The following is a 16,099-nucleotide window of genomic DNA, read 5'->3' as shown; positions in this document are numbered from 1 at the left end:
ATTTCTGTTTCTGTGCATCCGATATTTTGTCCAATATTTTTTTTTTTTTTTTTTTGGGGGGGGGGTTGTTTTTTTCTGCTGGTTTTAACTTTTTTTTTTTTCTTACATTATCATTGAACACTGTATGGATTTGTTTTAATCGCAAAAGATGGAAATATGTAAAAGGTGGGTACAATCCGGTGCTGATCCAAATTAAGATTGTTCACCTTTGGCTGAGGTACCGTTGTAGTCTCTCTTGGGTTACACTGTGACATCTTCTGTTAATTACATCCCACTAGGAACCGTCACCATCAGACACACATGCGCCAACACGCAGAGAAACATGCAGAAAACGACTTAGGTGGAGCACACCGGGCGTTGATTGAGTGAAGAAGTGCAGTACAGGAGGAGAAGAGCAGCTAATGACTTTAGAGACACTGAAGTCATTGTGAGACTAGCCTAAGGTCAAAGAACTCCCCACACATTTAATGAACAGATTCACCCAAACATGTAGAGAGAGATTCAAAGGTGTGAGTGCCCAGACTGACTTGTTTAGTGAGCCATCGTATTTCTACATCAGAATACGGCACAAAGCTTTTACTTTGACAGTGCAAGCTTTAGTTTACTCGAGTCTTGGACACAGCCGCCAACATGTCAGCATACCTTTGGGAAAAAAACACCATTGATAGATTGATTAATCAATCACATTAAAAAACAAAGCAAAGAAAAATTGTAATTTTGGGGGTAATTTAAGTTGGAACAACTCTAAAACATAAATTATTGACATTTATGGCAACAATGTTGGTTAGCACAGCAAAGCAGCTGAGTTGTTTTCGCGTATGTCTTTAAGTTGGGGGACAATGCAAGGGGCAATTAGTTCTCTAAATTCTAAATTCTTTGTTGAAAATGCACAAAGGTCAATTTTCACATTAGCCCAACTAAAGATTTTGTTGAATTGCCCAACTTCAAATTTTATCTAAGTTTGTTTCCTTAAATTTTGAGGTTTTTTTAACAGTACAGGAGTTGCCCTCAACCAGAAATGCACCCTTTTTCATATTTCTTTTTTTTCCGTCTTAACAAAATATGTTGTTTACATAACAAGGTCCATAAAAGCATGCTTGGATGTGTTTGATGTGGAGAAATTTGACAAAGCCCTGATCTCAATTCCATCACACACCTAAGGGATGAACTACAGTAGAGGCAGGCTGTCTTTCAGCTCCAACATCAGCATCCTCTGACCTAAGAAATGTTGTTTTTTTTTTTTTTTTTCTGAGTGAATGGACAGAATTTCACAATCCAAAATATAGTAGAAAGACTTGCCCGAATAGTGTCAAAATCTGCTGCACAATGGTTGTAGTCATCTAAATTTGGGTTCACTTTTCTCCGTCAAAATGCAAAACTGCAACAATCACACAGATCACTCACTCCGAATGCTACAACGATGTACAAATTTGTTTTATTTCCAGCAAAGTAGATTGTGGTTAACAATCTCTAGCAAACTTCAAGTTTTAAGTTGGGCAATTCAAATAATTGTTCTCAATTTTGCTGTTGTGAAAATTAGCTATGTTTTGTTCATTCACAACAAAGAAATACGTGTTTACAGAACTGGTGTCCCTTGTATTGTCCCCCAACTTAAAGATCTGAGCAAAGGCAACTCAGAAAATAGTTTTGTAGGAAATACTTGCTGGCGTTGTTGTGCTAACTAACATTGGAGTATTAATGTCAAAGATGTATACTTTTAAGTCGTTACAACCTCAATTACTGTTTTAAAAAATACAAGTCGTGTTTTTAATAGTGTAGCAATGTAGGTAGGGAACGACCAATCTCCTCAACTAATGAGCAATTAGCAAAGGCTTACGTCAGCCGTATGATATTTACCTGTTTTCTACCTCGTAGTTTTGTCAATGGAAAAACACTCAAAATGAGTGAACTTTCGCCAAGCTGAGTAGGTACTATGCAGTGGAAAAGGGGCAAAGTGACCATTGTAAGATAGTATTCCTGAACTTAGCGCCTCCCTGCAAGAGCGCAAGACCTCCAAGCCTTACCGGCGAGTCAAGCGCAGTACCTGCAACAGTAGGCTCAATTTCAGGAGTACTAGACTTAGTAAAAAAAATGTAACGACATCCAATCAGTCAGTAGGTTTTTCTGCCTGATGTGAATGAAATGAAAATCAAAGAATATCAATCCGCTCAGGTTAATTGGTCTTACACAGTACATTTGTGGAGACTCTCCATTCCCGAGGATGCCTGTGGCCTGTGCAAACTTTAATTAGTCGGTTTTACCTCTGCCAAAGAGGGATTGGCGGAGAGTCGGAAAAGGTGAAAAGAAAGGTCAAGGAGAGCGAGAACACTTTAATGCAAATCTGGGCGTACAAAGTATGATTTGTCTAGTTTTTAAAAAGTCTCCTATTTAACAATCATCGGCCATTGCCGGATCGCTACTTTCCATGCGGCAAATCATTAATTCATGGACATCGACTCAGTCAGCACTCATACACCGATGTGGGCTCAAATTTCAGTGTAAATGATGACAAGTCTGCTGGAAACCCTCGGTCAGTGGCCAGCCTACCTGCCCACAGTGGGTTTTAACATTAGCATCAATGTGCATACAGACAGTCATGTCAAAACAACCAATAAACATAACTTGACTCTGAACTTTGCATGTTTACTTGTGTGCGCTGGTGGAATACCTGTACAGTTCGACAGCCTTTCATTTTCAACATTCTGTTTGTTTAGAGGGCAAAGAGCAGGCCGCAGGCAGACAACACATCAAAACACAAAGCAACATATTGTTCCACCTTTAACGTCAGCCATGTCCAAAATGTCTGCAAAGTCATCAGATTTCTAAGGTGTGCAATGCGGAGTTAATAAACTATGGTCAAAAGGACAGCATCAAGTAGGGAAATCCGCACAAATGCTGCCACTCAAAGAAGGACCCTCAAGGCATCTGCGCAGCAACAATAAATACAGAGTACCTTGCACGCTAAATTTATTTTGTTTAAAAACAGGTACTGAAAAGGAAAACTGACAACAAGCCCAGCACTCTTGTAGACCGTGAAATACAGATGCATGGATACTGCAGCAAGAAAATGATCCGGGATGAAGACAAGGAGCTGACAGGAGGGTAGTCAACAAAGCGAAGATGGAAATAAGACATCAGAAAAAAAATATTTTCAATGGGAAACAAAAATAAATCCAAGAAAAAGGTAAATCCCAGAAGGCAATGTGCAGCATTTTTCCTAAAAGGGAACTGAGGTTTGTTTACTGCCAATATAAAAAATACGATTGTGACATGTTCTTGGACTGAACATTTACTCTCCTCAATCTCTTTCACAAAGAGTTTATCTAAGTACTTTTATCTGTTCATCAAACAGCATTTGTCATCACTCACAATAATTTACTTGGAAAAGAGCTGTTCTGAATAACAGCTAAAATTACAACTCATTTTGCCACATTTATTTTATAGAGCCAAACAGACGTGCAGCAGAAAGTTGGCGCTCTTTGCAATGCATCATTCAAGGCAAAAACAACAAGGCATTATCATATTGCTAGCTTAGCTGCATTTCGGTTAAAGGAACCTACTAATGAGTAAGTTGGTAACATTTCCTCAACATGCTGAGCAGTGACAAATTAAAACCGGAGGACCTCTGAGATCTTATCGATGTTGACCCTCGTCATTTGTCTTCAGAACAAAGTAAATGTGATCTTTTAAACACTACCGCTACCCGTGTTTCACAGTCCGAGTCAAAATCAAGTGGACACGCGGGTTTAGGACCACACTATACTGCACATTGGCACTATGACGCATTTGACAAAAGTGGCCACTGACAAACTGAAAAGGTTTCACAATTCCAATGTTTCCGGCACATATAATTTCCCTCAGTCAAGCTGCTGTTTGTTTTGTTCATTTCAGGGTGACTGTGAATCACAATTTGTAATCACATTGGTCTGTCCACCTCACTCACCTTTTTTTTTGCGGATCTGTAAAGTAATTTACCTCTCCGTGGTTTGAAAAGTCATGATTGTTTATATTCAAAGAGACCCCATCCTGAACACACTCCAGACTTGATTGTTTACCCATCCAGCAGGTGACATCACAGTTGTTCTTTTCCCACCAACGCGCCTTCTGTCTATCCTCCATCCCATTCTTCTCGGCACAAACCAATTCTAGCAAAGAGGCTCAACGACAAATCAAACGTAATACCTTGTAGCAAACTCAGCAGGCGACTGAGTTTCTGGCTGTCTATCTAGTAAGGTGTTAGTCACAAGAGAAATAGGGACTGTGTGCGACTTCTGACAGGTGCGAAAATCAAAAGTCAACATAAAATCCAAATCCAAAGCACTTTCACAGGGGTCAACATGAAACAACAAGTTGGCAAAAGTTAAAAATTGCACTAATGATTGATTTCTCATTTGAAAATATGACAAAGATGAAAAACAAAGGGAGGTGGGAAAATAACAGTCCATCTGTCAACTGTAATTGCAATTTTATATTGTCATTCTGAAAGGAAATCACTTACAATACTGAAACATGAAAACGCTACGTCGTTCAAGTTGAACTATTTTGATTAGGAGCGACAATGAACCATTGAGCCATCGATTCCCGCCCAAATATCAGAATTTTATAAATACTATATATTACCACCCAAAAAAATGAAATAAAAATGATTGTATTCTTAAGAAGTCATATTGAAAAATAGTTTTTCTTCAAAAAGCACCTACAATATTGTAGTGGATCTTAAAGTGACACTTGATTGGGCTGAACATCAACACTTATATAATAGGTCTGTATGAAACATTTTAAAAAGTAAATATGTCAGCACTAAAATTCACAAAGAATCTAAAGTGATTTATGGGCTTTTTGGGATAACTAAAGTCGCAAATTGGCCCGCCCACTTTTGGGGTATGTTTTCTTTTGTTTTCCATTCCAAGCTGTCTATGTCATCGCAGGGAGGCAAGCATTGTTATCCATGTTGTTCCTTGTTTTGGTTTGTCACATTCTGTTGTCACCTAGTGTCTGAAAGTGATTAAGTGCCACAAAATTAATTTGCACATTCCTACTCGAGTCCATTTTAAACTGTGAAAATCTAAAAGCGGGCGGCACAATATTTATTTTTTTATTAACATCAAATGTGAACTCCTATGAGGAAAAGACATGATCAACTCCACAAAATGAAACATATTGTGCTGATCGTTTTTTTCTATATTTTTATTTTTTTTTTAATTACCGGTTAGAGTGGACAATACCAGGAATGTGCAGATGAATTTTAGTGACAATTGATCATAGTTTTTGGACATTTAGCAATGCAAACGCTTTGTTATTTTCCCATAGGCAGCCTAGCAGGCATGGCTGTTTGATCCCGCTAGCTCCCGCGGCTACCTGAGGCCGAATTAGTTTTCGATTGCTAACAGCCAAACTTATCAGAAGGAGATCTTCTTACCGTCCATACATGAGGGTTCGTGTCTCGGACGAGCTGCCCGCTTGAGTAGGAGTTAGCTCCAAGCCGCCACCGGTCAGCCAGTAGCCGGTGTTCTGACAGATTCCGCTTGGCATCACCGGTGCGGCGTGTGATCGCTAATAAGTGGCCGATTCGAGAAAATGGATGAAGGTATAAACTTTGAAAAGACATGGGAGTGGGCCGAGTGGGCCGGCCTGTGTGCGTGAATTTCGGATAAATTGAGGTGAGGGGAGAGGGTGTGATCAAATTGCTCATTTCTTGTGGGCATTTCTGAACACTTTAGTTTTGTACTGATTCCTCCAAAACAAATTGATAAAATTTAAAATACAAGCTAATATCATTTTCCTGATTAAAAAAAAAAAAACATAAATTGAGCTTGTTATTGAAAAATAGACCGCCTCGGCTCTCTGATTCTCTTTAATCTTTCTATATTGATTTGGCTATAGATTATTTTTTTGAAATGCTTGATATTTTGCCTGCAAACGGTTCCTTTGACTTGAGACAGAACTATGACTCAGCAACTTCGCCAACAGCATAACTTTCCCAAACTTGCCTCTTGCCTCCATGCATCACTCAAAACTGGTCAATCCAGCGCAGCAGAGCATCCATCAAGTATTTCCGATAAAAATGGTGCCAATGTTCTTGTACTTGTGTGCTGCATTAAATATGTGCTCCATAGTGTGCTGTCTGGGACCATGGTGTGGGGAAGTTAATGAAGCTTTACCGGGGCTCTTCAATATGCGAAGCTCCCATGACATTGTCCTTTTTTAACAGGCAAGTCTCATTGCTAATAAGCATCAAATACAAAAGTAGGTTGCTGTGCAAATATCGGAGACACTGGAGGAAGCATGTGAAAACATCTCGTGAATATATCATTTCAACGTAAATATCACTTGTGAATAAAACATAATGGTTTCTGGTTGTTATTTTCCATTTTTTTATGCTGGATAGTACATAGAGTGACATTATCATACAGTAAATGTCACGCAATGGAAAGGGAAAATGGTAAGACGTTCCAAGTGTTGAGAATGTAAGTACTATGTGAAAGTATAAAACAACCACACTGAAGACATAGAACAAATGTAAATGTAACATTTCTCAATGGAATTAAATAATGTTAATCACATGGACATAGTCGATGCTTTGTTTTTCGTATGGATGTACAGTTTTAATAACAATGGAACTTGGCAAAAAAAAAAAAAAATAGCAAAATACATTCAAAAGGATTGTGCTATTAACTTAAGTATATTTTGTTGAATGCGAGTATCTTCATATGTGTTTAAAATGTGATGCAAGTTCTTATGATCCAATTTGAATTGGAGTGCACTTCCGATGACTTTAGCTCAAATATGCTCAACATGCAGACTAAAAGGTACATACAGGTGTTAAAACAATGATAGCAGTCGGTGAATCGGCATAAGGCTATAATGATAGTTTTGATTAATTGAGTTTTGTTAGTTGGATAAATACGTTTTGAAATTAATAATTGTTTTCTTCCTCGTGCTTACAATAGCCGTCAAAAATTGTGATTATTATTTTTCCCACAATTGTCCAGCTCTATTTTGAAATTATATTTTCTCACTATGTCCTGAACAGTATTTGGTCAGCAAAGGGTTCCAAGAATGATAAGCCAATATGGGTGACTTAAACAACTGATGGCTGGTCTTTGGTCAAGCAAATTCATTATTGCCATGTGAGGTTTAAAGATGCATGGCATAAAAAACTCCAAATAACAAAAACAGCATGCAGGCTCTGTAGTATTATAATCCGTAGTCTCTATTTTACTCCAGATGCCGTCTTTCTTGCTGCCCTCTAAAACAACACTGTCAAGCCAGCACTGCGGCTTGAGGACCTTAAAACAATACCAGAAAAAGATGACACGTCCAAAACAGTTTGTTAAACAGTATCTAAAGGATCACAAGGGGAGGGGAAAGAATACAGCAACATACAATTATTTTTTAAAGAGACAAGATTCTGATGACTGAATTAGAGTAACACAGGGGCATTAAATGTGCACGGGGGTGCAGACATGGGAAGCTGTCGGCGGCAGGTATCAAAGGCAGCTAATATTCAGAGGTCTGAAGTGCACAGTGAAAGCCAGAATGGCTCTCATCTGAGAGGAGAAGATTAAAATCAGTGGGACATCACAGCAAGGCAATATGAAGCCGGAATTAGAGCAAATCTCTCTCTCCTCCCTCACACACACACACACATATAGATATAAGGTCTCTGGCAATAAAGCAATTACTTGTCATTAATATTTAAGAGCCCATTCCCCATTCACATGTGACATATAAAAAAAGATGAGCAGGCTTAAGAACTGACCGTTGAGATAATCACAGTGGGCCAAACAGAGAGAAATGAATATCAGGCTGTTTTGTGTTTTATTGAGACAAATGTCTCCTGCCTGCGCCAGCAATTAATGGCCTCTCGCACAAAATGAGGAAAATGCTACCATTTGGACTCTTTTATTTGTTAAAATGAGATAAAAACCTATTAAGGCACCTTGAAATAACAATGGGCATTTAATCCGGACTCTGTGATTTACCAGTTCGAGTCAAGGTGTTCAGCCATCAAAATAATTAGGCAAAAGGAATGGGGGCTATCCTTGAGCAACAATGGGTGACACTCGACAATTGGGATCATGTTTGTGAGGAGGTAAACCATCCGTTGGACACAGAGTGGCCTGCTTCTCTTGAACAGAACCTGGCCCGGGCTTCGGACGGATACCGACTGGTCCAAAGAGTTTGGTGTTGTCAACAAGATGAGAGTCGGGGCCTTATTTTTTATAGTCAATTTAACACAGGTATGGGAATGTATCAGAAGTGTATTGACTCGTTTCCGATATTTATGATAGCGGACGGGAACAAAGAAGGACAGATGCTAATTTTGCGTTACATGACAAGGTAGCGTTTCTGTTGTTGTCTTGAGCTAGAAAGCTAAAGCAACGCTTGATGTTAGGGAAGAAAGGTTTAACAGGATTAATACATTTTAAGTGACAATTAGTGTTGCAGTTTGTGAGCAAACGTGTTGTAGGTTTGAGTTGTTGTTTTTTTTCTTCTTTTTCAACCTCCCAGAGTGTGAAGTTACGAAGCATCATGTGGGGTTCATACCACGCTTGAGTCCGTTTGATCTGGTGGCCCGATCAGCCCAGATGTTAACAGAGTTATTAGGAGGCTTATTAGGCGGGGGCCAAAAAATACAGCTTAACCCCCGCACCGATTTCATCATTGCGGCCATTCTGGCAGGGTCATTACCGAGTATCAGCTGGTGCCAGTCTTGCGGTTTAGTCTATTTCTGATGGCAGGAGTGTGAGTGTGAAGAGAACGACAGAAGTATTTTGTCAATCTCACATGAATCCATCAACAGATAGTTAAACTGCAGCAGCAAAACTAGATTCATGGAGCTATTACCAAGTAGAGCAGGGGTGGCCAACCACTCAAGGAGCAACAGCATAAACATCATCATACATAAACTGCTCTGTCTCGTCCCCTTACTCCCTAACTCTTCTTTGCATGTTTTGACAAACTCCCGTTCATTGTCTAACTTTGTAGCCCGTGAAATGTTATAAGCAAGTGGATGCGAGTCCTTCATCAAATTTGGGAACAACTAATTGTCTACTTTTCTGCCTGACCTTTAAGTGAACAAGCTATGTTTGAGAGGTTCATTCCCCTTTTTGAAATTCCTGGTTGAGGTTTGAATGGAGGGAACTAAAGGGCCACTGAAGATTTGAATCCTGGAAAGGTCCTAATGAAGCCCAGGCAGAATGGCTTGCCATTATGTATTCGGTCGGCCAACATAGGGGTGGGCGATATGGGCAAAAAAAAAAAAAAAAAATCTTGATATTTTTTCAAAAAACTCAATGATAATCTGACAATATTCTACAAAAAATATTTTAAATCTACACTTGCTTCCCAGACCAATTGTGGTTAGACCGTGTTTGTGAACAACATCTCTTAAATTGCTAAATGCAGCTTCTGCAAAACATAATGATATTCTCCGACAATATTTAACAAAGGACAAAAAAAATTTGAAAAAATATTTATGTCATTTAAATGTCTCTGCTGTTATTCCATAATGATGTGATGTTTTGAGCTGCAGTAAGTACTGGTGTACCACTGCCAACTACAAGAGGAATCAGAATTAGAAATAGGTGTTAAGTACAGCAATCAGAATGAGAACAAATGTATTTGATATGTGACCCTGTGACGAAGTGTCACCCGGCGAGAGAAAATAAAGACGTCGCCATTCTCATACATTGGCCATCGTATTCAAAATAAAGTTAATAACAAAACTGCAATTTACCGAAAAGTGCATTTTCCCACTCATTCATTGCTGTGATATGTAGACTTGTGACTTGATTCATGTTTGGGTGTATGCTGGCGTCACACTAATACGCCGTTGTAGTTTGTGCAACATGCCTTGGGAATACAGGCTGGTTATGAAAGATGCGGACTAAAAGCGTGTAAACTGAATGTTAACCGATAATCCAGGATGTCACGTTTGACTTGCTCGCTAAAGTACTGAGTGAGTGTGTGTGTGTGCGAGTGTGCGTTTGTATTTGTTGGTTCAACTCGGCGACTGTTTTCTGAGTGTGTGTGTTTAAGCTTTTGTTTAGCGTACTTGCGCGGTCGGCAAGTTTTCCTCGTAATCCATATGGCTCATGGTGCAACAGAATTGCTCTTCACGGTGACCGTTTTGGCACATCTAACAATGTTATTCCCACCGACGTCAGTCTTGTCCAAACCAAAACCATTTACAGGCTACGGACGAAGTGGACCCACGCCTCGCTATGAATCACCGCTCGACACTCTATGTTTGAAACAGCTCGGCTACAGTGTGGACAGAGTCACGTGACCGGGTCCTGCCCGCTGATTTGGCGAATGATTATCACTTCCTCCTCCTTTGCTGTCAATGCACACTGATTTTCAGCATTTCCTCATACTTTGCGACCGTCGACTGACTCGAGTCGTTCTGCTTTTAGAGGCAGTATTAATACTCGATAATGTAAAATTACACATCGTGAAAGCAAGATTGACGATTATATCGATGACGATACATATCGCCCACCTCTAGGCCAACACTACTCAACTTTTTTCCCCTCCAATGAAAAAATTTCAAGTGTGCCAAAGCATGGTACCTTCATTGGCGAATGTAATCCATTCCATCACCGTGTTCAAACAAGCCCCCGCACACACTGCACTTGCTCACTTTGTGTAAAATAGGGTCAGCAACTTAGTTTGGTGTCAGGCAATTTTTTTCCCTAACAATCCTATCGGGCCAAAATTACATTTCCATCAGACAAACCTGCTGCAACTGTATGAAAAGCTCACGGTTTGGTTTTATCACGGTATTGATGTCACGGTATGATATTTATCAAAATACTGTGCGAAAGGTCATAGCACTGCAATAAGCCTCACTGTATTGCAGGAAAGTTCATGGTACACGGTCTGTTCACTAAATTGTCAATATCATATTTCTTATTTGTAGCATTAGAAATGTGATACCGCCTAATGACAGTGATCCCTTTGCTTATCAAGTCAGAAACACAGGAACACTCTGAATAAAGGCAACATAGGTAAAGAAAAAGCCGAGTAACAATAAATAAAATAAGCACCTTGTTAGTTTATTTTTCTGTGCTTACTGAAATGCTTAAATTTGGAAGGTTATCAGAGAAAAGGGATGGAGTCGGGCAAAGTGGAGCTCTGAACAACGGACACCGTTCCCCAACTGACGACGGCCCGTCGCAGTGACATATGTGAGCCGTCTTGTCCGAAGATTGATTGCAAAGCCGCACTAGGGACCCAGGGCCACTAAATCTGTTGAAAGTGTCCATAATCAACGTAATTCACATTAGTTCTCTCTATTTTTATTTTATTTTTCTAAATCAAAGATTAATGCACAGTAGCTCACGGCTGGCTTTTATTTACGTAGCTCGAAGGAGAAATATCATGTGCGCCAGTCAACTAATCATCTGTGCATTTCTTCAGAAGTGTCAAATTATAACGTGGGTTATGCAGCCAATCGGGTGCCTGTTGTGCAAATACAGGCATCAGGCATACAGGCATGTTGGCCACGTAACACCAGCCAAGAAGTGAAGCGTGTAACTTCTAACGGCTCATTATTTCGGAGCGATAGCGACCGGGACGATAGCAAGGTACTTTTACCGCACCATTCCGTGCTCGCCCCCATACACAATGAATTGTGAATGAATTGGGTTGACGGTGCGCTGCGCGCAGCTAAGGTTGATTTTGAGAAGGGCTTCAGGAGCCGCATGAAACCGGCCAAAGAGCCGGATGCGGCCCGCGAGCCGCGGGTTGGCCAGGACTAAACTAGAGCTACAATTTAGGGAAATGAATGAGGATAGTTGACTACCAAATTGCATTTCCAAGTCACTTGATTGGAAGAAATACATTTCTAGGACATAGTTATTCTAGTGCTAGGTAGGCAGGAGTAGCCTGAGGCTCAGAGATAAACCTCTTCACATTCAACAAAATAGGCCAACAGATTCTTGTTGAGAGTGCCAACAAGTGAATGCATCTGAAAATGAATACTCTGAAAACAGAAATGTTGATGGACTGACTTCACCATCCAGTGGAACCTCACTCCAGCACTTCCCACAACCTACTTTACGTAGGTATACAGTGTTCCACAATGCAATTGTTTCAAACCGTTGAATTTATTGAAGTTTGAAATGGTATTGCACCAATTATTTCAATTTTAAAAGTATTCTGCGTGGCAGTATTGAAGTAAGATAATTACATTAGGCCATTTTTTTATACAACTTGTCCTCAAAGGTGCACGTTAGTCAAGTCTGGACTGGTTGTCAGCCAATCACAGGGCATCGATAGACAGAAAATCAACCGCACTCACGTTCTCACCAATGGACAAGTTATGCCGATGTCCGTTCTACACAAATGAAGCCCGATTTTGACCCGACAGACGTGGAAAGTCTGGCATGTCAGAATTTTTGTTTGACTTGCTGCATAGCATGTCATGTCCTAAGTTGCCCTACGATTGATTCCTCGGCATTGACCCATTCTCAGACGGGACGAAAAATCACAACGCTCTAGCTCCCTTTTCTGCCCAAGTGTAAGTCAAAACAGGCGTTAAAACAATGTGGTTTCCCCAGAAAAAAATGGTTATCCCTGCCGCGGGAGCGCGTACACATTGAGTGAAAACAGTGTAACATTACTACGTTTGTTTTCATTTAAGGACACAAAGAACACACTTTTGTGTTTATTGATTTTCCATTTATGAACAAGGTTTTGCAAAAAAAAAGTGCTTGCATTAAACGATCGATAGCTACGTGGAGAAGTAAAAGAAAAGCAAGGACTTACTCGCATTCGGCAGTACACTTGAGGTGTGTTCAAAGACCACTCACACAGTAGGACATTTCCAATACACATATAAAAACTCATTCAATGCTCCAAAAAGCAATGACTAATACACGCCAGATCAATAACCTCTGACACAGGCGCGCCAGAATCAGAACAGCCACGTGTCAACTCAATTGTTTCATTAAAGCTCAGATTACTGAAGGAAAGAAAAGAAAAGAAAACTGCTATAGTGGGTATAAATATTATACTTTTTCAGTGTTTTGTTCCTGATGTTTCAATTTGTATTACTTATTTACAAGGCTACATCTTTTATTTTTATTTATTTCAGTTAAAAAGAAGGAAATGCTGAAAAATTTAAATGTTAAAATGATCAAATGTTAATTTCATAATCAGCTGTGTGAACAACAAAAAGTTTAGTTTGTTTAGTAGTTTGCGCTGGGCATTTGAGTCTTCAGTGAAGCTAACGCGCATGTTTTGGGAATGTAGGAGGAAGCTGGAGGACCAGAAGAAACTTTGTGCAAGTACGGGAAGAACATGTAAACTCCACACCAGTAGGCCGGAGCCGAGATTCAAATCAGAACTCTTAGCTGTGAGGGAAGCATGCTAACATTCCGCCCCCCGGTACATTGTTAAAAAAAAAAACAGCAACAAAGTTTATAGAACTGGTGTCCATTGTATTGTCCCCCCCAACGTAAAGATATAAAGGAAAAGCAACAGATCAAATTGTTTTGAAGCAAACAACTGGCTTGGTTTGTTGTACTAATTAACGTTGCCACGGATTTCAAGAATTATTATTATTATTATTTTTCTTATTAGATAAAGTTGTTCCAACTTTAATTACCATGTTCCCCTTCTAAAATGCAAGTTGTGCTTTTTACAGTGAAGCTATAACATGCAACCATCATCACTTCCTGGTTCAATTTCAATGACAGCCTATTGAGGCACCAAACTAGTCCGGCCTGAATTAATTGTGCTTTCTATCGGTCGCTGCCAAGTAGTGCAATTTATCAGCAATGTAGCAACTAACTACACAGTTAGTTATAGTGAATGTTTGATCCCATTTGTTTTTAACGATCAAAAATGAAGGGATTTATCATAGCCAGCCCTAATAGATGTAAGAGGGTAATTGTCAGAATGTGGGCTGTAAACTAAAGAGACATAAAGCTGCCAGTTCCCAAGCACAACAATGAATGAACTACATGAGGCTGTCTGCGAACACAGCTGTTTAGTGTCTGGAGAATTTACAGCTACGTGGGAGCAGATTAATGATGTTTGCAAGAAGAAGGGAAGAATACAAACAGTCTGGTGGCGGCACTGTGTGGGTGTGGCTTAATGATAAGAAGAAATACCCGAGCGCGGTAAGAAAAGGACAGACAGCAAAGATTTGGTAACCTCTGACGAAGAAAACCGCGACAGCGGTTGAAGATTAGCTTGTTTACGCGGGCACAATTCATGACGGGCGTCTTGCAAGTCCGGCAAACCAAAGCGAGTATTTCAAGCAGGTGAGAAGGGATCCGACAAGGACAGTCTCATCTCCGATATGAATTATGCATCATAGTAGGTGAAGGGAGGAAAGGATGAAATGTGCTTCGCAACATCAACGAGCCCCCATAATGAAGGCTTAAAGTCTGATGGTATGTTTTAATGGCTACAACCTTACCGGCACCCCTAAAAGCTCGTATGTAATCAATACTCATTATTGTCAAAGACGCATAATGAATACACGAGTCATAATGCGGGGGATTTCAATTTCAATCCGTCACAGCATTGTATAAGCAAGCCTTGTCGATCAACCGTTGATGTGAAGCAACAGAGGAAACATTTTGGGGGCTGCAAAGTTTACCAGCATCCATCTTATTCCAAATTGAAGTGCAAAAGTTCCAGCTGAATGGATTGCCTTTCAAATGCAGCAGGCCATGGCAACACGCGTTCAATCCTGGAGTGAATCTGATTTGATCCCGAGAGCCACACAAAGGCAAAACCCACTGATTGATAAAGCCAAGCCATGCCAGAGAGGAGGAGGGAAAAAGTCAATGAAGAAGAAGAGTGTTAAGAAGGAAAGCAATGCTGGTGAGGAAGAAAAGAAGCAAAAAAAGAGAGAAGGAAAGCAACAGTAAAAAAATCTTTCAATAAGACACGGCCAGGTTGTTCTAAAAGGACCATTTCACGAATTGTACAAAGGTTGAAAAGATGAGAGCAAAGAGAGATGAGAAGCACCGATAATGTGCCGTGAGTCGGCGGTCACAATTTTTTGATCTCGGAGCGTTTGATGGTGTCAAAGGTGAAAAAAAAAATGAATACGACTGATTTCCACATCTTAAACAGAGAAAATGTGGCTCTGTCTACTAAGAGATGACTGCAATTGGAAACACAGTACAAAAAGGCTGGGAAATGAATGCACTTAGTAAATTCTGTTCTATGTTCTAAAAAATGTTCATTAGCACAGAATCTAAAGGTCAGCTAGGCGAATGAAGTGAAGTGGAATAGATAGCAGAGGGATGGACATCAATCTATTATTGATTCATCAGAAATAATATACAAGCATGTTTCAATGTATACAATACATTTGTTTATACCAGAAAAAGACATGAACGAAATATATACGTTCAATATGTATTCAAATGTCTATGAGTCTTTCGAAGTCACCAAAAAAGGTGACTATAAATATATTGATGATCAACACCAAGTGGCACACAACGAAATGCATACGATATTTATTTATTCATCTATTTATTTATTTTAAAAATAAACAACAGAAAAGTGGGACGTGCAAAATTAATCGGAGCCCCTGAGTTAATACTTTGCCGAACCACCTTTTGCCGCGATTACAGCTGCAAGTATTTTAGGGTACGTCTCGATCGGTTTTACCTCATTGTTTTATGACCAATGCTCTCCTTGTTTGAGCTGAAATTTGAGAGGGACGGCCAGGTCTTGGTAGGTTTGCAGTCGTCCCATACGCTCGCCATTTCAACATGACTGATCGAACAGTGCTCTGCCAGATGTTTAGAGCTTTAGAAACCTTTTGAGATCCTAAACCTGCTTTAAACATGTCCATACTGTTATGCTGGACGTGCCTTGTATGTTCATTAGTCTTGATGATGCTGTTTGCTCCCCAATATTCTTTTAACAGACCTCTGAGACCACCCCAGAGCAGGTGCATTTATACTCAGACTAGATTACACACAGGTGGACTCTATTTATCATCATCAGCCCTTTAGGTCAACATTGGGTAATTTCTAAATCATCAGGGAACTTCTGGAATGAGTTGGCTGCACTGACAGTAAAGCGGCCCAATAATGTGGCAGTGCAAAAAAAGGCACCA

The 16,099-nt window shown here is 39.9% G+C and overlaps 1 protein-coding gene and 1 long non-coding RNA gene across 7 annotated transcripts in view; both read right to left on the bottom strand.

The window, feature by feature from the left end:
- The window catches only part of diaph2 (diaphanous-related formin 2), a 426,654-nt gene that overhangs the window by 230,768 nt on the left and 179,787 nt on the right, over positions 1 to 16,099 (bottom strand). The window lies entirely within an intron of this gene.
- On the bottom strand, positions 612 to 15,886 carry LOC147151721 (uncharacterized). The gene is made up of 3 exons (XR_015084635.1): positions 15,852 to 15,886; positions 15,646 to 15,769; positions 612 to 642 (listed from the first exon to the last, which is right to left on the bottom strand). It is a non-coding gene; the product is annotated as an uncharacterized LOC147151721 (long non-coding RNA).

This window comes from Filicampus tigris, chromosome 2 (assembly GCF_054856515.1).
Source record: "Filicampus tigris isolate MCC_2025a chromosome 2, RoL_Ftig_1.0, whole genome shotgun sequence".
Taxonomy (NCBI): Eukaryota; Metazoa; Chordata; class Actinopteri; order Syngnathiformes; family Syngnathidae; genus Filicampus; species Filicampus tigris.
Note: the sequence above shows the minus strand (reverse complement) of the source record. Positions and strands in the feature narration are given on the sequence as shown.